General features: G+C 32.7%; 1 pseudogene; it reads left to right on the plus strand.

Annotated features, from left to right (window-relative positions):
- The window catches only part of LOC107865454, a 50,951-nt pseudogene extending 29,137 nt beyond the window's left edge, over nucleotides 1-21,814 (plus strand).
- Nucleotides 21,815-25,318: the final 3,504 nt, after the last annotated feature.

Genomic DNA, 25,318 nt, shown 5'->3' on the forward strand with positions numbered 1-25,318 from the left:
CAAAATGAATTAAAAATAAAATAAACAATTGAGATTCATGTATCTCTTTTGTGGGATAAAAAGGTAAGATACTCATGTTCTAGGATATGTATTTATATGGCAAGACATTTTTTTGTGTAATTTCTTTTACACCGGCAACTGATTAATTAAGCCAATACGTACTCTTTCTTTTGAGAGTTTTTTAGGTTTCATGCCTTAAAGAGTGTTAAAATAGTACTCTTTTTAATTGAGACTAATTAAATGAATGTTTGTGTTTTGTTTGTTTATAGAATGGAAAGAGTAACGCCAAACATAAAGTGACTGGAGAGTATAGTAACCGGTCGGTCACTTAGTCAAATAGCCCGTTTACAAAATTATACTTCAATGCCATATAATTTACAAATATTAAACATAAATCATGCAAGCGCTTTGTAAGAAAATTTTATGCATATAATTAAAGACTTACAATGTGTCAGTATACATGAATTTATTGTTTCATCTATTCCTATCTTTTCGCATATTATATCTTTGACATTTTCTCTAGGTTTACCTAGAAAAGACATAGCTCTTTATCATAATATAAGTTACTATTACTCTATAGTATTACGCTTTAATTTCTTGACAACCTTGTAATTGAACAATAAGTCTCAAGTCACCATTGGTAGAAAGAGCTTAACCTCTAATATGAAACTTTCTAATGTGAATTCGAATTCAGTTGAGCTCCAATGCAAATACTAAACACTTCAAACTGTAATGCAAATAATTATTTTTTAAAAAAAATGAGAGAGAAGGTATACATATAGATTTACATTAAAATAAGAAAAGTTTTTCAAATTACCTCAAATCACAAGAATCAAATCCTCAAAATTGTTGATGATCACTTTATACCTAAGAAAACATGAACAACCAATGATGGAAAAAATTAAATGATAAGTCAAAAAACTAATGAATAAAAATCAAATCTCCTAAAAAACTAATTCCACGAACAATCCTCAAAACATAGTACACATGATTTTTTTAATCATAAAGCATAGATAAAAATATCTTAAATTAATAAGATAACTAATTATTATAAATTTAGAATGACCTATCAACTTTTCATAACAAAATGCGATGATTCAAATAATTTGTCCAAAATTATAAATAAGTCAATTTCATTACTAATTATTATGAATCCAGAATGACCAACTAATTTCTCGTGACAAAATGCGACGGTCCAAATAATCTGTCCAAAATTATAAATAAGTCAATTTCAAATCATTAATTGTATATGAAATATTATAAACAAAACTCACAAAGAAATTTCTCAATTTGCAATTGTCTATCAAAAATACATTATTTATAGACTCCTATTTATAAAGGAAAATATTACATAAATCACATAAAAAAGAAGTTTCAAATTACTAAAGCAGAAACAAAGGCCTATTTTTATGGATAAGTGACATCTCAACACACAAAAAATTGGCATAGACAAAAAAAAGAGAAAATGCACTGTTTCCCTCCTGAACTATAAACGAAATTGCTGAGGCACACTCCAACTTAAAGGGGGTCCTGTTACCCCATTGGACTAATTAAAACCATATTTTTGACAATCTTAGTACCTATGTGGCACATACGTGGCACACTGTGTGAATCAACACACTGAAGGTCCACGTAGATACACGTACGTGCCACTTAGGCACCAAAGTTACCAAAAATACGATTTTAATTAGTCCAGGGGAGTAATAGGACCCCCTTTAAGTTCAAGTGTGTCTCAACAATTTTGTTTATAGTTCAGGGTGGAAATAGTGCATTTACTCATAAAAAATTTTTAGAAGACAACTAAAAACTATACGAATAATAAAAAATTTAGTGTATTATCCTACTGGTTATTTTTTTCCATATCTTTCAAAAGTCCCTAATTTTTATCCCATATATTTTAGGAGTGCGTAGTTTCAGTTCATATAGTTTTAGGAGTCCTTAGTTTAATTAAATAATAAATTGAGAAAAAAGTGAAAAGTTAGTTTTTTCTATTAGAGATACTTTTAATGAAGGATAAAATGTTCAAATCACTTTTCTAAAGGTCTTCACACATTTTATATATGATAGTACAAATACATTTTTGGCCCTCTACACCTCAAATATTTTTAAATTTCATTCTCATTTGTCTCTCAACTTCTATTTAATTTTTTTACCTTAACTTTTATTTTTTTACTCGTTTTAATTCATTTGTCTCAACTTTTATTTTTCTTTTACTTTTTTTTCTCTTTTTTCTTTTTGTTTTCCTCAAACATTATTTATTTCTTCATTTCTCTCTCTTTTTTAATTCATTGGTGACAATCTTTATTTTTTTTGTTTTTTTTATCACTTATCATTTTATTTTTTTTTCATTTTTCTCAAACTTTATTTTTATTTATTTATTTATTTATTTATTCTCATGTTTGTTTTTCTCAATCATTTTTTTCGTTATTTATTCTTCTCTTTTTTCTTAATCTTTATTTTTTCTTGTCTTTTTTTTTTTATCAATCTCTTTTTCTATTTCTCTGTTTTGTTTGTTCTCTTTTTTTTTTCTTCTAAATTTTATTATATTTTGTAAATAAATAAAAAGTTGAATAATCTGCAAAGGAATCTGCTTTTTTATTTACACCAAAGCAAATTTAAGGGCATGACTTGTTATTAGGAAGTCCTTTGGGATAAGTCTTGCCTCTAAGACAAAAGTTACAGAATAACTCATAAATCAAGACATAATGTGATAATGCCAAGTCTTTGATAGGGTTTTTCCCTAATTTTATTACCAAATTTAAGTTTTTTCTTAGAAGGAAAATAAAAGTAATACCATAATTACTTTTACTTTTCCTGAAAGAAAAATATAATTCTTTTCCATATTTGGCAATCCTCTTCCTTGGAGAAAGGGTTTTGGACATCTATAAATAGAAGACCTCCATTAGATTTTATATTTTTCAATATTAGTTTTTCATATGTAGGTCGTTTGACCAAATTATATTAATAATGTGTTTTCTATTATAGTTTTCTTTGGCATCTGAATTATTATCTCTATAATTTGCAAATTTTAAGCTTCTGCAAGACGCCTTCTCAATTTCGAACCCAACAAGTTATATATCAGAGCCTATGGTTCAATGGTTCAATGGTGTACTGAGACAAGATTAAACAGGTTCGATAGCGGTTTCAAATCAAGATACAACCAATTTAATGATAATGAAGATCTTTTTCTAGCTATATGTGGAGAAAAGTTTTAAAGAAATTTTCAACAATCTTGCTGCAAATCCATTTTTAAAATAAAATTTTAATCCGTGCTTACGGGCTCTAACTTTCTACCTCTGTTTACTTTTAACGCTTGGACTCCTTTCAACTCATGCATATACTTTTAATGCATGAGCTCCACTCTTAACTTGTGCTCACTTTCAATGCACAAGGCTCCACTTTCAACCTTGTTTACTTATAACACAGGCCTCTAATAATATCAACCCATGATTTTATTTTTAATGCATATCACTCTAATTTTTAATCGATATTAACTTTTAATCATGGTAAACAATAGTGATATAAGAAGATCGTGTGAAGAAGGTGGATCAAGTGAAGAAAATCAAGCTAAAAGCGGGAGATATGTTAGTGTTCTTACCCTGATTTTCTTACCAAATTTAAGTTTTACTTTTCTTAGAAGGGAAATAAAAGTAATATCATAATTACTTTTACTTTTCCTGAAAGAAAAATATAACTCTTTTCCATATTTGGTAAATCTCTTTCTTGGAGGAAAGATTTTGGACATCTATAAATAGAAGACCCCTTTTCATACCATAACACAATAGCATCCACAATATAGTTGTTTAAGAGTTTCGTTTCGGAGGAGATTTTCTCGCAATAGGTTTTATATTTTTCAATATTAGTTTTTCATATGTAGGTCGTTTGACCAAATTATGTTAATAATATGTTTTCTATTATAATTTTCATTGTCATCTGAATTATCATCGCTATAGTTTGCTAACTTTAAGTTTCCGCAAGATACCCTCTCGATTTCGAACCCAACAGTCTTTGCTTTTGGAGTATAACTTTTTGTTTGGAAATTCTTGAGTTAAGCCTTGCTTCTAAGGAAAGAATTATAAAATATCCCATAAATCAAGAAATAATATGGTAGTATCAACACTTGTCCATTGGGCATAACTTGTTCTTTAGGGAGGTTCTTTGGTTAAGTCTTGTCTTAAAGGCGTGACTAATAGAGCATCACATAAATCAAGACATAATATGATAGTGTCAATGCTTGTCCATGGGGCGTAACTTGTCGGCAAGGTTTTGCCTCTAAGGCAAGAGTTATAAAACATCTCATAAACTAAGACATAATGTGATATTGGCAAATCTTACCCATGGTACATAACTTATTTTTTTGAAAGTCCTTGATTTATAAAACATCTCTTAAATCAAGACAAAATGTGATAGTGTCAAATCTTGTCCATGGAGCGTAACTTGTAGTTTAAAAGTCCTTGGGCTAAGTCTTGCCTCTAAGATAAGAGTTATAGAATATCTCATAAATCAAAACATAATGTGATAGTGTTAACTCTTACCCACGGGGAGTAACTTGTTGTTTGAAAGTCCTTGGGTTAAGTCTTGCCTCTAAGGAAAGAGTTATAGAATATTTTATAAATCAAAACACAATGTGGTAATGTCAACTCTCGTCGATAGGGCATAACTTATTGCTTGAAAGCCCTTGGTCTAAGTCTTGCCTGTAAGGGAAGAGTTATAAAGCATCTCATAAATCAATACACAATGCGATGGTATCAGCTCTTGCCCATGGAGCATAACTTGGTGTTTAATGGTCCTTGGGCAGAGTCGTACCTCTAAGATAAGAGTTATAGAGTATTTCTTAAGTAAAAAACACAATGTGTTGGTGGTGACTCTTGCCCATGAAATGTAACTTCTTTTTTGAAAGTCGTAAATCTTACCTCTACAATGTGGTAGTGTCAACTCTTGCTCATGGGGCATAACTTGATTGGAAGAAATCAAAGAAAAGAAAAAAAATAATAAAAATTGCGAAAAAAGAAGAAAAATATGTTTTTAAAAAAATATCAAAGAAAATATAGAAGCTAGGAGAGAAAAGAAAAAAATTAACGGTTGAGAAAAAACAAAATAAAAGACAAAGATTAAGAAAAATTAAAAAGAAAAAAAAAAGAAAAAATAAAAATCAAAGAAAAATAAAAAGGAGAAAAAATTTAAAATATAAACAAAAGTTGAGATGAGAAAAGGAAAAAAAGGTAAGGATTGAGAAAAACTAAAAGAAAAAAAAAATTAAAATCAAAGTACAATGAAAAAAGAGATTTTCTTTTTTTAAAAAATATAAGTTGAGAGGAGAAAAGGAAAAAAAGTAAGAATTGAGAAAACTAAAGAGAGAGAGAAGTAGAATAAAAAAAATAAAAAAATAAAAATTGAAAGATAAATAGGTATGAAATTGTTTAGAAATATTTGAGATATTGTGGGACAAATATATAATTGTGTTATATCAAAAAAAATAAAAAAAATAAGGAAAGCTAGTTTTATAAGATCATTCTTATAAGAGACAAAAACTAGAGCCACCAACACTATCATTTATGTAATTTACTTTATTAATAATTTAACCTGATTGAAATACTGAATTCATAAACTTTAACTTTTAGCTTGTCTTTAATTGCAGAGTATCTTTTTCCAAGCTTGTTAAGCTAAAGAAAGTCAGCCCTAGCTAGCAGCCATAGTTCAATTTAGCAGCAATAGCGTTTGGTAATATTGTGGAAATTAAAGCAATTGACTTAGAGGACGTTTGGACATAAAGAAAATATGAAATTTGATATATATAATATATTAAAATATCTTTTGATTTTCTAGTTGTAAACAAGTTTAAAAGTTGGAATTAAAAAGTTTTTTTTAAAAAAAAAAATTATTGTTTTAAACGAAAAAAGAAAAGTAAAATAAATAAATCAAAATGAGAGAATATTATGATATTCTGTTTAGGTAACCGTTGGCAAGAAGTAGATAAATCAATCAATAATTATCTTTCAATGCAAACAAAAAGATGAAGCACTTATCCACCATTCATACTAAATTTAATTAGATTATTTGGTAAACGTAACCTTTCTACAAAATTTTGTCAACGAGGGGAAATTTTATTTTATTAGTTATATAACAAACATCACTTATATGAGGCAGTTCTATACTTGATACGTGAATTTATGGATCCCCATGCTCCTTTCAAAAAAGATTACAAAAAATAACACTCTTTATTTCAATTTGTTTGTACTACTTCTTTCATCCATTTTTATTTAACAACTATATTAAAAATAGATGTCCACTAATATTTGTCTAGTTTGAAAAATCAATAAATAATTTGCCAGTTTCTACTCACAATACATACGATTCATTATTCAATGCATTTCTAAGAACATTAAATTTATTATATTCAATGGGTAATATGATAAAATTACCCCTATCATTTACTATTTCTTAATCTATGTGTCAAGTCAATATTCGACAACTATTGATGGACGGAGGAAGTTCTTTCTTCTTTAGTCCATTTAAAAAAGAATGTAGATATTTTGTTTTGGCATCTCTTGAATTTCAACATTCCATATGACATGTTTAGTTGTGAAACTTACAGTAGCAATTCATAATTCATATTCTAACTCTAGAGAAGATGCCTATCAGTCATGGAGAGAAGCAAAACAAAATATTCATTGATAGTAAAATGAAAGATGATCTGTTACAACTGATTTATCCACTTATCTTAGGCAGTATTTATAGACTTAGCTAGTAGTTTAGAATCATCTAGAAGCTCCCTATCTCACACTATCCTAGCTGGCAAGTAGTAGTTGCTAACTAACTAGTCGGTTAGTCAAGTACTCTAATGTAACAGTGCACAACTGAATGAAACAGTAATAGTATAACTAAAACTATTACATTTAACTAATCTACATGCAACCAACTCTATAACCAGCCCCCAACACCCCCTCAAGCTGCAGGGTGCAAGATATCGAGCACACCAAGCTTGCCAATAAGATGAGAAGGTTTCTTATGACTCAAAGTTTTGGTTAGCATATCTGCTACTTCATGTTGTGAGGGCATAACAGTCTAGATCAGGCCAACTTTGATCTTATCTCGAATGAAATGACAATCAATTTCGATATGCTTAGTTTTCTCATAGAATATAGGATTTGCTTCCAACTGAATAGCTGATTTGCTATCACTCAGTACTGTAATAGGCTTATTAATAGAAACACCTAGATCAGTGAACAAGCCTTCCAGCCAAGTGAGTTCAGCTACTGCAGAGACCATGCTTTTGTACTCAGCCTCAGTTGAGCTTCTAAAAATCCTGTGTTGTTTCTTCGACTTCCAAGACACCAATGATCCACCAAGTTGTATCACATAACTTGTGAAATATCTTCTAGTGTTAGGGCATGCTGCCCAGTCTGAATCACACCAATAAATTAAGTTTGTGATGCCTTGAGTTTTCATCCATATTCCTTAACCTACCGATCCCTTTAGATATCTCACAATTCTGTGTACTACTTTCAAGTGAGATTTTTTTGGCATCTGCATAAAGTGGCTTGATGTAAGCACTGCATAGCTAATGTCAAGTCTAGTAATTGTTGTATACATGAGCTTCCGAACTAATATTTGGTAAGAAGTAACATTATTCAGAACCATATCATTTGTTACTCCATCAACTTCATCAACCTCTACCAAGTTTAGCTTAGCATTAGATTCTAGTGGTGTATTTGCTGGTTTTGCACCACCGAGACTAGTTTCTGAAATCAGCTCAAGAATGTACTTCCTTTGATTCAAGATGATTCCCTATCTAGATCTTATAATCTCAATACCAAGAAAGTACTTAAGCTCTCCCAAGTCTTTGAGCTTAAATTGTTGGTGTAATTCCTCCTTAGCTTTTGCGATCATGGACTCATTATCTCCAGTGATAAGCAAGTCATCAACATAGACTAAGATCATGAACATGTCTGTTGCCTTCCTTAAAATGAACAATGAATATTCATATGAACTCTGATTAAATCCATCTCGCAATAGGGATGAAGTAAGCTTGGTATTCCATTATCTCGAGGCTTGTTTGAGTCTATATAAGGATTTCAGTAACCTGTACACTTTATGTTTTCCCTCCTATTGAAAGACTTTAGGTAAATTCATGTATACTTTCTCATCTAGATCTCCCTGTATGAATGTATTATAAACATCCATCTGATACAAACACTATCCTTTTAATACTGCTAGAGCAATAATACACCTGACATTTACAATTTTTGCAACAGGTGAAAATTTGTCATGGTAGTCCAACCCCTTCTATTAGTTTTTTTGCTTTAGCTACTAATATTGATTTGAACCTTTCAACATCTCTATTAGACTTATGCTTGATTTTATACACCCACTTTGACCTAATAATAGTTTTACCTAGTGGCAAGTCTACCATTTCCCAGGTGTTATTGTCCTCAAGAGCTTGAATTTCTAACTTCATAACTTGAATCCATCTTTCATCTACAACAACTTGACTGAAATACTATGGCCCTACTAGAGCTGAGAAATTACCCATATAACATTGGTAGTTGGTTATAGTGTTGGCATAAGACAACTAGTTGGCAATAAAATACCTTGTACCCTTCTTCTTGTTCATTATAGTATAGTCCTTCAACCAGATAGGTTCTCTAGTCACTCTTAGAGTTCTTCTAGGCACGTGTTATCCAGCATCAACATCAGTAGCATGTGGTATTGACGAATGTGTTGGTTCTACTTCAGTATTATGATAAAGTTCTGAATAATCTTGAGGCGATACTTCTATTGTGGAGTCTCCACTATGCATTTGCTCATATGCAGATACATGATCTTCAACCATGTCTAAGTTTGTTTCATTACTGTATTCTTCATGTAATTGTAGAAAATCTAATGGATCATTCTGCTCCTGCTTATTTACAAATGAAAATGCATGCTCTTGAAACACAATATATCTAGTAACAAATAACGTGTCAGTATTCAAATGCATTTACAAGTAGCCCTTTTGTGAAGTTAAATATCCCATTAACATTGCAAGTTTGGCTTTTTCAAAAAATTTGTCACCTCTAGGAAATACTGAAGCATAGCATACGCATTCAACTCCTCTCAAATGAGCTAGAGAAGAAACCTTGTAGAATAGAAACTCATAAGGACTGTTACCACCAATAGAAGATGATGGTAATCTATTCATCAAATACACTGCAGTCTAAATAAGTACTCCCCAAAATTTGATAGGTATATGAGATTGAAACCTGATAGCTCTAGCAATATTTAGGATTTCTCTACGCTTTATTTCAACCGCAATATTTTGCTTTGGTATGTGAGGAAAACTACTTTGATGCAAGATGCCTAAGGATTTAAATAAGTCTTAACATTTTGAGTTGAAAAACTCTATTCCATTGTCTGATCTTATGATCTTAACAATAGCTCCAAATTGTATTTAAATCATGAGGTAAAAACTCTTAAGATCCATGATGGTTTTAGACTTAATTTGCAATAAATGGATCCAAGTATATCTATTGTGATCATCCATAATAGTCAGAAAATAAATTTACCTGCCAAAAGTAGAAGATTTATAAGGTTCCCATTGATTTATGTGTACAATATCAAAGCAAGCAATAGACTTAGTATCACTAATAGGGAATGCAACCTGGTTTGTTTAGCTAATGGACAAACATGAAAACTGTTCAATACCTCAATGTCTTTATTATGGTTCTAAAGGTCTAAATATTTCAGCACTTGAGCAGAGGGATGTCCAAGCTTTTTATGCCATAAGCTGATATCTTTAACAGTCACTCCTGCTATTAGTTTTGTTTTCTCTGCTGATGAATCACTTATTTTACATTTACCTTTATGTATGTACAGACCTCCTCTTTCTTTACCAATCCCCTTTACCTTGCCACTGAAAGATCTTGAAAGACACAAAAATTAGGGTAAAAGGATATAATTCAAGACAACTGCTTAGTGACTTTGGACACAGACAATAGGCTGAGCTTGAAATCAGGCACAAACAACACATCCTTCAAAACTGCATTCTGAAATACTATGGCTTCTCTAGTATATGAAATGCCAACTTCTACACCATTAGGAAGCTTCACCTTGTCCATACCTAACTAACTATCTTACTTGTAGACAACACATCTTTATTTGCAGCTATATGGTGAGTTGCACCAGAGTCAACTATCCACTTCTACGACACAACATGAGATAATAAACAGGTGGCTATACCTGATATTTATCTTGTTTTACATCTTGTGGATCATTGTTTAGTATCTCCATGATCTGCTTATATTCTCCACCAGTGAAACCATTTCCTTTGGCCAAAATTGCACTATTGATATCCTTGTTCTCTTCATGGATGGTGTAAACATTGTTTCTTGCATCAATAAAACCATGTTATGGATGTTGAAAATTGACCTGACTTGCATATTGATTTCCTTGTCCATTTGTTCTTCCATATCCTTAATAATTGTAGCCTTTTGAACCTCCTCTGTTATAACTGTGCTTCTTCCTTTGCTTTCAATTAGTTGGGTAACCGATTAACTTATAATAGTTTTCTCTAGTGTGTCCACTAAAGTGACAATAATCAGACCTTTTTCCTCTATAACCTTGACCTCCGAAGCTCATATTTAGTCCTCTATTCACCTGTATTACCATTGGATCTGTATTCTCATTGGTAGTAACTACATAGGTTAATTATTTCATCTCATCCTCCATTATCACAGCATATGCTTGATTAAGAGTAGGTGTGACTCTTTTCAGTAAAATCTATCTTTTTTTTCTGAATCATGTGAATTATTTAAATCGCTTAAAAACTAAATTAGCCTTAATTCATACAAGTGATCTACATAGTCCTTTGACTTTGGAAATTTACATGATGATGCTTGAAGCATTGCATCATACTCATTCCACAGATTTTTCAACTTTGTGAAATAAGTTGCTATAGAACTAGTTTGTTGTGATAAAGTACTGATTTCCTTGTGCAAATGATATAATCTCATATGATTCACCTTTTCAAATCTCTCCTTCAAATTCTCTTATACTTTGAATGCACTTGTTGCATACACAATTTCAAATAATAATTCTGCACTAACAGAGCTCATCAACCAAGAGAACGCTATTGCATTACAAGTTTCCCACTGCTCATGAACTTCTTCTCCATAGTTATCCTTACTACATGCTCCAGTTATGAAGACAAATTTTCTTTTCCCTAACAAAGAAATTCACATTGAACGACTCCACACTCCATAATTCTCAGAATCAGTGAGTTTGATTAGAATCAATATAGCACCAGACACTTCTGATGCCCTATGTACAGTGGATCACTGGAATCTATCTTAGATGTCATATAATTCTTCATAACAGTTAAATTCCACACTGATTTATTCCACACTCTAACGATCTAAGCTATCAATACAGTTGCAGACAAAATAACTCAAATTTTATAATAAAAAACAAAAATCTAACCACTTGATGCTTCAGCTAAGAACTTAGAGATCTAAGCTCCTCTTCAGCTGAATGTCAATCTCCTTGCATCTATAATAACCTGTCTCTGATACCATGTGAAACTTACAGTAGCAATTCGTAGTTCATCTTCTAACTCTAGAGAAGATGTCTATAATGGAGAAAAAGCACAACAAAATATTCATTGATAGTAAAATGAAAGATGATCTGTTACAAATTATTTATCCACTTGTCTTAGGGAGTATTTATAGACTTAGCTAGTAGTTCTAGAATCATCTAGAAGCTCCCTATCTCCCACTATCCTAGCTAGGAAGTAGTAGTTACTAACTAGTTAGTTAGTTAGGTATTCTAATGTAACAGTGCAGAGCTGAATGAAACAGTAACAGTATAACTATACTATTACATTTAAATAATCTACATGTAACCAACTATTTCCATTAGCACTACAAGATTAAAGGATCAAAATTTTGGACATTCAATACATCTTTAAATTTTAAGATCACAATATTTGAAAGTCTTCTTTACTTTGTTAAACTCTGCGCTAAGTCAATACAGGTCAATTAAATCAAAACGAGTAACATTAAAATCTTTGGAAGTCAAGTAAATAACCGACTCGCGTAAGTAATATTTGTTATGTGACTCACAAAACAAATTTTCTCCAAAAAAGAGTGTAAAAATTGTTTGTTAAAAGCATTTCTCGTTATAGTGCAAACCAAACAAAGAGGCTATATAACTACAAGTTGGAAAAAAGAAGAAAAATATTTAAGATGTAAAATAGTAAATAGTTGGAAAGATCATTTGAATTGAGATCACCACTTCTTCATGGAACTCATAAAAGTATTCCACATTTCTGTTGCATTTTTCTTCTTTTTCTTTTCTATTAACTGTCAGTGTCATCCTTTAGACCCTTTTAATCCTAATGAAATCAACAAAGTTAGAGTCATTATCCAAAAATCCTACCTTAGTTCCCTTTCCAATGTAACATTTCATTTTGTAGATCTAGATGAACCAGAAAAAAATGATATCCTTCATTGGCTTGCCTTGCATAAATCAAACAATGCCTCTTTTCCTTATCGTCGAGCTAGGGTAGTACTTCACGCTAGTGGCGAGTCATATGAAATCACAATAGACTTGGTTACTAGCTCTATCATATCAAAAAAGGTGTACTCTGGCCACGACTTTCCTTCTTTTACTCTTAATGAAATTACACAGTCCAACAACCTATTATTGAGTAGTCCTAAATTTTAAGATTCAATATCAAGAAAGGGCTTGAATATATCTGAAGTCAGCTACATACCACTATCAATTGGATGGTTTGGTCTGGTAAACACTAGAAAAGTTTTTAGTGTTCCATGTTTTTATCGAGGAAGGACTAGTAACTTTTGGGCAAGGCCTATTGAAGGAATAACTACACTAGTAGACATCGAATCAATGAAGATCATTAAGTATATTGATATATTCAGAGCTCCCTTGCCAGAAGCAAAAGATGCTAATTTTAGTTCGTCGACCCAGGGATCAGTTTCTTTCAATGACACATAACCCTCCAGGATAAACATCCAAGGCCATGAAGTCAAATGGGCTAATTAGAAATTTCAGGTTGGATTCAATACTAGATCAGGGATGATCATATCAATATTCGATGCTTCAAGAAATGAATATCAACATGTGCTCTATAGAGGCCATGTCTCTGAGTTAGTCGTGCCTTATATGGATCCTACATTTGAATGGTACTGCAGAACACTCTTGGATGTTGGCCAATTTGGTTTTGGGAGATTTTCTAGCACCCTTGTCCAATCGTTGAACTGTCCAAACAATGCAGTGTATATGGATGGTTACATGACTGATTCAGATGGCCAAGTAGTGCAAGTCCCTCGTGCTATTTGTATTTTTGAACGAAATACTAGTGATGTTGCATGGAGACATATAAAAATGGGAGTAGCTGCACTTTAGTAAGCCTCTAAATTAAATAAACATTAGTCTGCTAAATCGTGATCACTCTATTAGTCTATCGACATAATTAACTCTCTGGATTTGTAGAATACCCAGGGATAACAAGAAGTTAATTTGGTGATCAGAATGGTAACAACTAACACCAATTGGAAATTATGACTACATACTTGATTGGGAGTTCAAACAAAGTGGGTCCATTAAAGCTGGAGTAAGACTTAACATATACTTCAATCATTTCACCTAAATTTTAAATGTCTTACATTTTTCTTTTTCATTCGTGAAGGCAAGTCTAATAGGGATTATTCAGATGAAGGCTGTGAAATACACAAACAACGATCAAATAAATTAGGACGTTTACGGTACCCTTATGGCAGAAAACACAATTGGAGTGAACTATGATCACTTCTTTACTTACCGCATTGATCTTGATGTTGATGGTTGTAACAATTCATTCTTGAAAGCCAAACTTAAAACTCAAAGAGTCAAGGACAAGAAAATATCACCAAGGAAGAGCTATTGGAGTATTGTTAAAGAAACTATGAAAATAGAATCTGAAGACAGGACTCAACCTGGGATTGAACTAGCTGAATTATGGTTTGTTAATGAAGAAAAAAAGACTTAAGGTTGGAAATGATGTAGGTTATAAGTTAATTCCTGGTAGACCATCTACATATTTGTTATCAGATGATGATTATCCTCAAATTAGAGCAGCTTATACAAAGTATCAACTGTGGGTTACTCCTTACAACACATCAGAAAGATGGGCTGCTGGATTTTATACTGATAGAAGTCATGGTGATGATGGTCTAGTAGTCTGGAGTGGAAGGTAAAAATTATCTTTTCACTCTATATTAGACATGCCCTACAATGTCTCAAGCATTCCTTTGATATGTCATGTGAAATAACAATAGGTAACTAGGGGCTTTGGGCCATAGGTGACAAAAATGTTTTAAAATGAGGTGTAGGTGACACAAGTCTTAATAATTGAGTGGAGGTGACAATTACTTTATTATGGATTAAGAAAGTTTGGTAAGTTTGAGAATAGCCCACAAGTTTTTAAATTTACACTTTGATCCAAATATTTACCTAATAAAATAGGAAACAGAGGGAAAAAAGGTGCCTTTCTCTCTCTTCTCATCCATTATTGTTTTCTCTCTCTTAGCAATTTTTGTTGTTCATTGTTGCTGCTCCTTTATTCATCATCTTCTACTTCATTATCATCTTCATCTTCTTCTTGTTGACCATTGTCATTGTTATTTTTACCGCTACTATTGCTATTTGACCAATTTATTTAGGTCAAATCTTGTTTCGTACATCACTTTCCACTTTGGCATTACTTCATAGGAGACTTTGCTAAGTCAAATTATGATTTTTAGTTGAATTTTTCATCAGGGTAACTGCTATTGTGTAGTTTTTCCAATAATGGATAGAACCCAATCATGAATCCAACATAAGATCCATCTGTTTAATCAGATAAATCATCTGTTGCGACAGATGAGACATCTATTTCAATGAAAGGATGCTATGTTAGATTCATATTTATGGTTCTATAGGACATAACATGAATCAAACTAATGGGTCACTTGTTGCAACAGATAATTTATCTGTTTAAACAGATTAGTTATCTGGTGCTACATGATAAATATCTGTTATAATAGATTATTAACTTGTTGCAACAGAACCTGAACTGATTTCAATATACACATTGTCTATTACAATAGGGTAAATATCTGCTGCAACAAATTATTAACCTGTTGCAACAGAACCCGAACTCGATTCCAATAGATAGTAAATATATATTGCAACATATTAGTAACCTGTTATGATAGAACTGACCTTGATTCTACCAGATCATAGTCTGTTGCAACAGGTAAGTCATCTGTCGCAACAAGTTAATTATCTGTCGGAACATGTTACTCATCTATTGGAATCAACTTCAAACGTGCCTCAGTACTATTGCGAGCGAGGGTGCATTTGTATATGGTATGTAGCCTAGCTGCTTTAAGCAGCTAGGCTACATCCCAGTACTATTGTATATGGGATAAGAAAGGTTTAAGAATTATGGGTGCATTTGGTAATAAGTAGGCATTTGATATTGTGGAGCTTGGTAGGGCATCTGTAATGGGTAAGGAGGTGTTGGGTAAGGTGTTGGATCTTGTAGGTAAGTTGGAGGGGATGGATAAAAGGTTTGACAGCTCTAAGTACTCTCCAAAGGTTAGGCCACCATCACAACCTCTACTTCTTTCCTCTTTTTGTTCTCCGCTGCTCCTCCAGATTGAGCGTTCAAGAAGATAATGCTACAATTCTTAAGACAATCTTCGAACATTTCTCCTATTTAGATGATCTCAAAGAAAATCTTATCCATAACTGTCAACAGTTTGCCAAGGTATTGTTTTTTTTGTGCCTTGACAAAGTACTTTTAAATTTGTTGTTCTTCAACTGGATACCGAGCTTTTGCAACCTCAGCTCTCCATCTCATAGCGTACTTACAGAAGGATTCATTTTATTTTTTTCTCTTTGCCTGTATGTTAGACCAACTGGGAGCGTTGTCTATGTTGTATCCAAATCTCTCGATGAAGCTAGAGACTAGGTCAAACCAACCTGCCCACTTCTTCACATGTTGTTCAATGTACCACATGAGAGCCTCCACTGTGAGGCTTCTCACAAACAACTTCATTCAAATCTTCTCATTCTTCCCTACTCCTGCCAATTTGTCACAATACACATGCAGGTGTGCCTTGGGATCTCTGGTCCCATTGTATAACTCAAACTTGGGAGGCTTGCACCTCTCTGGTAGTTCGGCATCAGGATGAATGCAAAGGTCCTCATAGTTTAGTCCTTTCATTCCTTTTCTTCTTTCTAATTGTCTCAGCCTCTCAACCACGGCCTATATCGTGTAGTCATTCTCTTGATTCTCAAATGCGGGTTGAGGACAAGTGGGTGGAAAGGTTTCAACATAGATAAGGTTTTGGTTATGGCTACCAGATGCATGATAGTGGAATAAGTTTGGATTCTGAGGCTTTTGTGGGGAAGGATAGGAGGAGTTTTTAGGCTCTTGAGTAGGAACATATAGAGGATTTGTGGTATTTTGGTTATTTGGAATGGAGTTTGGGAACACTTTGGGAATTTGGTATGGAATAGCTATCAGCTTGCATATTAGGAGTATTCAGATTAAGGGATAGCTTGGCCAGATTGCGTACTTGCTCTAGCTCCCCTTGTAACTCCAAAATCATTTGCTCCATTTTTAGTATTATATCATTTTTTCCCAACAACTTTATCTCTTTCAAAACTAGCACCCTCCTTATCCATCAGTTCTTTGTTTTTTAGACTCGTAGGAAGTGGGGGAGGAAAAGGAGGAGCCCCTTTTGAACGGGTGTAATAGGCCAGGATGCACAAATCAACCTATGGGAGGGAGAAATAAAACAAAAACAACAAAGGTGAGGTAAATAGTGTGTTAGTGATAAAAAGGAATGAATTAGATTAACATATAGCAAGTCACATTGTTCGACGTTTCCTATTGTGGGAGCCTCTTTTGAGCAAGAGGGGCCTACCTCTATTTGAGAGTTTGAAAGATTGTGAAAAGTCATTTGAAAAAGAGTTCTAATTTTTACCCTTATGACATTATGGGAAGGTGAAAGAAATAGAGGATATAATTTGATAGAAAAAAGATTGTTTGACATTTTCAAATATTAGGACATCTTGTAAAACAAAGAAAAAAGGAAGGGGATGACCACACTCTATAAAGGATTGCCTACGTATCTTGTTCAAACAAGAATCAGGCCAAACATAGTTTGAAATTTTGAGAGTTGTGAAAGTTGAATAGTAAGTGGGCATGAATTGGAGGCTTTTGAATAGGCCCTAAGAGTGTATTGTTGGGTCCTAACATGAAAAGGATGTTAAGAGTAAAGAGCTCTAAAGTAAGGGACACTAAGAGCAAGGAATGACTAAGACAATAATGAAACAACAAGATAAATAATACATAAATAGAAATGTAACACATAAAAAATAATTATGTGTCCTTATAGGGTCGTGAACCCCTTTGGACTTTGAATGAGATTAACATTCAACGAATCAAGGGTGCCAAGGCATCCTAGGTTGAATGGGATGCATATTCCTTAGTAAAAGAATATGTAGCCAAGACCTAAATAACAAGAGTGAGTTTATGACATGGTTCCCTTAAAATGACAACTCGATAGTGGGAAAGCTTGTGACTATCGATGAACTTCTGATCGACCAATCCACAAGGCATCTCCTGAAGGGTGTTTTAGAAAAGAACGTCTATGTACCCATACAACCATTCATAAAAGAAAAATACAAGAGGTTCCAAGTAAAGGAAAGTATAAGCGAGATTCTAGTTATAAAAAGCAATAACACGTAACAATAATAGCATGCCTAACAATATAAAAAAAAAATTAAACGTCAAGATACATAGCAAACAGAAAGAAGAAAGGAAAAAGAGATAATCATGGAGAACAAATGCAAAGGGGAATGGAAGAGGGACAAACATGCAAAAATAAATCATGATCAAAATAAATAATAAAAGGGAAGGAGAAGGCCTAATATGTGGAAATAAATCAAGATGTCAAAACAAACAATAATCATGAAAAATCACAATCAAAATAACATTCAGACAAACAATAGAATCCCATATAAAATAAAAACTCATAATGTTTAGAACCTAAATTCTCCAACAGAGTCTCCATTCTGTCGCACTTTATTTCTCGCAAAAAGTGGGACTCGACGTGACCACTCTTTTTGAGATTGTTTAAAGGGTAGATGTGAAGAGTCACCGCCTAACGAATTAAGGTGCGTTAGGGCATCGGTCTAGGCTACTATGAACCTATTTTTGTTTTAGTTTTAGTTCACTAGAAATTTGAGTAAGGGTTTAAATTACCTTGAAAGGAAGGTATTAGGAACCTTTTAAGGTCCACAAGGTGGTTTCCGGCTGAATTCATATTTTATGTGGGGATTCTACGTGATCAAATAAAGGTCTCATGTTTTATTAACTTAAATGTTAACTAAAATAATTAATAAACAATCATGTAATTTTGTCATTTCTAACTGTTAATTATCTAAGTGATAATATCAATAAAACATGTAAATAAGAAAAGCAAGGAGAAAGAAATGACGCAATTTACAACAAAGAGGGCTGCTTATATCATTAACTAACTACCCCAAATAAATAAGCATGTAAAGTAAATAAAAGAGAAGAATTCGTCAAATCAAATAAAGAAACATTTTTTGGTCTCATTCGGATCAGAAACTCAGCTTGTTTAATCATTACCCAACCCACTGGCTGAGTTCTTAGACAAGCGACAATGTCATTAGTATTACCGTTAATATCTGTTGGAGATCATCACTTCCGAATGACTAGCCATCCCACCCCCACCTAGGCTAAATATCAAATCTAAAAACGTTCTAAGACAAGGATAAAACTAACGTTTTAGAATACTTATCATCCCACTTATCGTCCAAAAGGCATTGGACTTTGCTATTTTGGATTTGTGGTCTAGACAAAATAAATCTATGTTTCTCTAAGACTCAAAGCGCATAACACATTGCACGTCACTTAGCAAATAATGATCCCAAATTAGCCTCTTGGTTATTAAAGAGTTGATTAATGTGATTCACATGCAAAGACAAATAATTATTGTTTTTGTGTCATTAACCTATAGGCATGATATCTAAGGGTCACACAATTATCTATTGAAAAGTAATTGTCAAACATTTAAAACAATGTGCTAAGAATTCATGAGAATAAAAAGGACATATCGAAGCAAGCATGTGAACGTTAATTTATTGTGTAAAAGATTGTTAAGCCTATTGACATGATATCTATGCGAGAAGTAATTATTCTTGATGAAAAATAATTATCAAATTATTTCAAACAATGTTGTAAATTGATTAAAAATATGCCAAAGGTAAATACGTTGGGGGAGTGAGACCCATTAATTATGCCGAAACATGTTAACTACTGACAATGTTGGAAATTAAATAACATGTTAAAAATATGTAAACGTGAAGAAAATTAATGTTAATATGCTGAAAGTATTACATGCTGAAAAATACTAAAATTTAGTATCTTAAAATGTTGGGGAATGCTCAAGCCTACTGTTTAACATATTAACATGCCATAAGTGCTCAAATATACTGTTCCATATGCTGAAAAATATAATATTATAACATATCTCAAATACAACATGCTGAAATCTAGTGTTTTGACATACTGAAAATATATTAACGTGCAGAAATTTAATGTTAACATGCTCTAAAAAAATATTAGCATGCTTAGATTTGTGTTTACATGCTAAAACATGCGACGACATAATTAATTCTAATTTTTAACAGCTTTTAACATGTTGAAGAATTTATTTATATGCATACAATTAATTGTTAACATGCATACCATATTATAATGCTTAAATATTGTTTACATGTTGAAAACACGAAATGGCATACTTAATCCAAGTGTCTAACATGCTAAAAATGTATTAATGTACAAAAATTAATTATTGACATGCTCACAATATTAACATGCTCAAACTTATTTTAATATGCCTAAATTGTGTTAACACGCCGAAACATGCAATGACATGTTAATAAGTTGTAGTGTACATGCAGAAATTTAATGTAGTAGGCTAACGTACTGAAAATATTACCATGCTTAAATTCAATGTGGACATATTAAAAGAGGCATTAGCATACTTAAACTCAATTTAATATGTCGGGTGTTAATTAAAAAACCTTAAAGCAAGATTTCTAAGAAAATCAATTAATAAAAGTGTCTAAACGATTCATGTTTTAATAAATCCTAATTTTGTGTGCCTAAATGATCCACGTAGCATGTAACACACATAAAAAACCTAAAGTTGTGTCTATCTACACTATTCATAGACCACGTAAGTCCCCGCCCCTGGGCAGTCCCCCAAATTCATTATTACAATAATAATAGCATTTATACAGATTTAATACAACACCATGAATCAAAAATAAATAAATGAACAAAGAAGGAAAAGGTGCAGTCCTCCCCTACAAAATTTTCGACGACTCTTCAAATATCCGAGACTGTTTATTTATACCTGTGAGACAATATGTAATAGTAATACAAGCAGAAATATAATATGACACAGACATAGCAAGAAAACACCGAAGAATTCCTATAAGCATGTTTACTAGTATCATCATATAAGGTATAAAAGAAAATTATGTCGACAGGGGACTGACCAGTTGATGATAACAAATAATAATAACAACAAGAAAGCCAAACAGACGGAGATCCGAGAATGGATTGCCACTGAAAGGTCAAGATTAATGCTCCAAAAATGAGTGACAAAAAATAATAAAGTAAAATTTCCTCTTCTTTATTTTAAGCTTTTAATAAGAGAGAGTGTATGTTGTGTGTTGTAACTTGTAACTTATGTCCAATAAGAGAATGAGGGGTTTGTTTATATAGTGAGGAAGGTTGTCAATAATCACAATAATAATGGAAGAATAATATTTAGTAAATCAATTAAGAAGATTGTTTTCCATTAATGAAAAATTCAATCAATCATGTAAAATCAGTCAGAGAAATACAAGGAAAAGCAAATAATTGAAAGCATCAATCAAATAAACTGAATCAATTAGAAGCAAATATACCATAATTAGGTAAGTAAAAGACATTTTAAAATAAATAATAAAAAAACATGCATTAGATTTTACTATATACCTTATATGACAAGATCAATTCAAACTTAAAGCAACTAATTATATAAAAAAGATTTCTTAATTAAATTATTACAATTATGCACATTAAAATCTATCAAAAATATATCATGAAGCATGTTAAGGATAAATAAAATATTAAAAAATTGTTAAGATAATTAAACTAAGACTATCGACATTCAAAATCATGCACACGAATCAAACATCAAGAGTTTCACCATAACAGTAACTTCACAACATCAGGAGAGCAAAAAGTTGCAATTTCAATGTTAACAGAACCAAACTCAAGTCAAAATTAGTGTTAAAGCAAACCAGCACATAAATTTGAGGTCATATGATAGTCTAAGAAAATCAACAACCACAAATTATCAAAGAGAAAATCTCAATCGAGTTTTATTAATTTTAAATCTAAAATATTATCAGGGAAAAGAAATGAAAAGAAAGAGGTGAAAGATAATTGAAATGGAACATAAACAATTAAATGTGAAATCAAACCTTAGATGGGTTCTCAAAAACCCATCGTGCAGCAGACCGACGATATCGGATTGGCCGATTGAGTGGGCAGCGCTGGAGATGGATGACCGATTGGATTTTGGTGGAGATTGATATTGACTGGTGGACGGATGGATGGGGGCGGCAACGGACTGATCTGGTAGTTGGAGCAGCAGTGGCTAGCCGGCGAGATAGCGTGGCGGAGGAGGGATGAATTGAGGGATCGCGGTGGCTTGACCAGCAGCGGTATTCGTCGATGGCATGGGGTTTTGCTGATGGTTTTAAAGATAAATATAGGGAGAGAAAGCAGAAAGGGAGGTCGGCAATGGGCGCGGCTGCTCCGGCCGTGAAGGCTAGCCAGCGGCGGCTAATCTGTGAGCTAATGCTAATACATTTGAGACTTTTAGCTAGAAATAATTGTAAAGTCTTAAGCAACTTTTGTCATTTTTGGTTGCTTTCTCTTTGATATTGTATTAAAGTCAAGATGCAAGAAAACCAACGACAATGAAGTTAATAGAGATGAAATTGGAGCAAACAAACATCAAAGTATAGTTAACGACTTGTCTGTTAAGTCATCAGCTCTGTGATAAGTCGTCAAAGTCATCGTCAGCCTTAGGCAGTGTATGGGAGTCATATTTTGAAAGTGACAACATCTGCTGATAAGCCATTAACTTTGTGATAAGTCGTCAGGATTACCGTCAGCCTTAGGTCGTGTTAAGAAGCTGAGTTGAAGAAGTGACGACATTCCATGATAAGTCATCAGATCTTTGATAAGCCGCCAGACTCGTCGTTAGCTGAAGACAACGACATATTAAATATAGAGAGGAGTTGATGACATGTATGATAAGTCGTCAACCCCCTGATAAGTCGTCACATATTGTCATCACCTGTGTGAGAAAAAGTTGTATGCTGTGATTTGCTTCCAAAATTAGGCTAACCATTTAAGGCAAAGTTTAAGGTTTTCGAGGGTATCTTGAACTTCACGACATGAATCTATTTTCTCTCTAGTTTTTAGGGCTTAACATCTTGAACTTATTCCAAAGATGTCTTTTCTTCTCTTTGGTCTCTAACCTTGGATTTCAATTTTCAATTCTTTGGTTTAGTTGTGGGATATTCTTCTTAAATTTGGGAAGAGAGTCAATTTCTGACTACATCTTTTGTAGGTTTAATCACTTTGAATTATGAATTTAGTTATGTTATCGTTTTCTTTCTCATGTGGAACTAAAACCCATAACTAGGGCTGTGGGATGTATGATTACTCCTGTATTGTCTTAATAGTTGGTTAGGGTTTGAGTGATTGTGGGAACATCTTGATAATTTCCTTGTAATGATTGTTTTATATTGGTTGCAACCAATAGATCTAGCCTTATGTTTGTTTGCTCGAACTGAGAAATAAAATAAAGGTAGTGAATTATCAACGAGGATTTGGGAAGGTTAAGTTCTCATCTAATGATTAATGTTGTAAAAAAGATTCATCAACTCGAGATAAAATTAGTATGAACAGAATGTTTTCCTAAGCTCGAGAGAATTAGGGAGTTCAACATCTAGGTAGGTTGAGAAACACTTAGATAGACTGTCGAAACTGATAATTTGGTTTTTCCCACAAGTCATGAGAATTCAGTACTACAACTATCATTCAATGAGGGGTTAATAATCATAGTGATCACAACTCTAGTTTTTATATATCATTGATTTGAAATATTGTAGTTTAAGCTTTGAGTTCTAAGGAGAATTTAAGTGTTAATAAATTTTGTTCAATCATTAAAAACCCCTATTTTATCTTTTCGTATGATTTGTTTGAATTTAACTTGTAGCTATAGTTTCAAATTAGTTTAATCGCCACTCACATTGTTCCTTGTGGATTCGACCCCGACTCCAAAGTTGGGTAAATATATTGACGACGACCGCCTTGCACTAAATTGACGTGTAAGTTAAGCGTTATCAGCGGCAGCATGGCTTATTTTGGATAGAGAGAGAAATTGAGAGTAGAGAGAAGGTGTAGAGGGTTTGGCGGCTGTTTTTTGACAAAAATGAATTAGGGTTTTGTTTTATTTAAAAGGGGAGGAAGGGATGATGCAATATCATCCGTTGGATCAATTTGATCGACGGTTGAGATTGAAGTATTTAAAATTAGGTCATAAATTTGGATTTAAATAGGGAGCCAAATTGATATTCTATTTTGGCTAAAATTAATACCAATTGGCTAAAAATTAAACACAAGAAAGGGAAATTGGATAAAAGTGGTTGTTTATTTAATAAATTTAATAATAATTAAAAATAAAATAATAATAAGATGTCCCTATTAAAATAAATTAGTGTTACGTAAAAAATTATCAATAACAATAACAACAACAACAACAACAAAAATACTACTACTACTACTACTAATAATAATAATAATAGACAACATATTTGTAAATGACTAAATTACGTAAAATATAATATTTGAATTAATAAATCATAAAAATAGTAACAAAAAGTAATAAAATATCTTGTATATTTTAAAATCATAAAATGTGAGACGTCATTATTTATTTGACACCAAAATAATACGTAAAAAATATTGATGTTTAAAGTTAATAATTTTTATCAAAATAGCAGCCTAGAAGGTATGTCGGGAGGTCAAAATTGGGTGTCAATAACTACAACATTACCATGCTGTATCAAAACACAACCCAGTCCTACACGGAATGCATTACAATACATAACGTACCCCTCAGTACCCTCGGATAGGGTCAAAACTGGCAGAATTCAACTTATCCTTAAACTTCTCAAAACTACCCTCACAAGAATCGGACCACAAAAACTCAATCTTTTTCTCAGTCAACCTTGTCAGCGGAGCAACAATAGACGAGAAACTCTCTCCAAACCTCCTATAATACCCAGCCAAGCCTAAGAAGCTCCTAATATTGGTTAGAGTCATGGCTCTAAGACACTTCTTAACTTCCTCAACTTTCTGTGGATCCGCCTTATCCCTTTAATAGAAATAACATTCCCAATAAAGGCCACGATATTTAACCAAAATTCATACGTAGAAAATTTTGCATACAATTTGGTCCTTAAGAGTCTGCAACACAATTCAGAGGTGATTTCCATGATCTTCCTCACTTTTAGAGTACACCAGGATGTCATCAATGAATAATATAACCAACAAATCCAGAAACTGCCTAAACATTCAATTTATAAGATCTATTAAAGCAGCCAGAGCATTAATCAATCCAAATGACATAACAAAAAATGCATAATGGATATACGGGTTTGGAAAGCAGTCTTAGAAATATATCAACCTCCCTAATTTTTAGCTAATAATAGCCCAAACTAAGATCAATCTTAGAGAAACACCTAACACCTTGAAGCTAGTCGAAATATCATCAATCTTAGAAGAGGATATTTAATTTCACTATGACCTTATTCAATTGATGAAAGTCTATGAAAATCTGAAGGGGACCATCTTTCTATCGCACGAAAAGTATAAGAGCACCCCACAAAGAAGCGCTAGGACGGATGAAAACCTTATTAAGAAGATCCTTTAATTACTCTTTTAGATCCTTTAATTCAATCAGAGCCATTCTATAAGGAGGAATGGATATGGGACGGGTGTTCGATAGAAGATCAATTCCAAAATCTATCTCTCTATCGGGAGGAATTCTAGGAAGATCATCGGCAAAAACTTAAGGAAACTCATTAACCACATGGACAAATTGCAATAAGGGGCTCT

This window comes from Capsicum annuum, chromosome 3 (assembly GCF_002878395.1).
Source record: "Capsicum annuum cultivar UCD-10X-F1 chromosome 3, UCD10Xv1.1, whole genome shotgun sequence".
NCBI classification, from domain to species: Eukaryota; Viridiplantae; Streptophyta; class Magnoliopsida; order Solanales; family Solanaceae; genus Capsicum; species Capsicum annuum.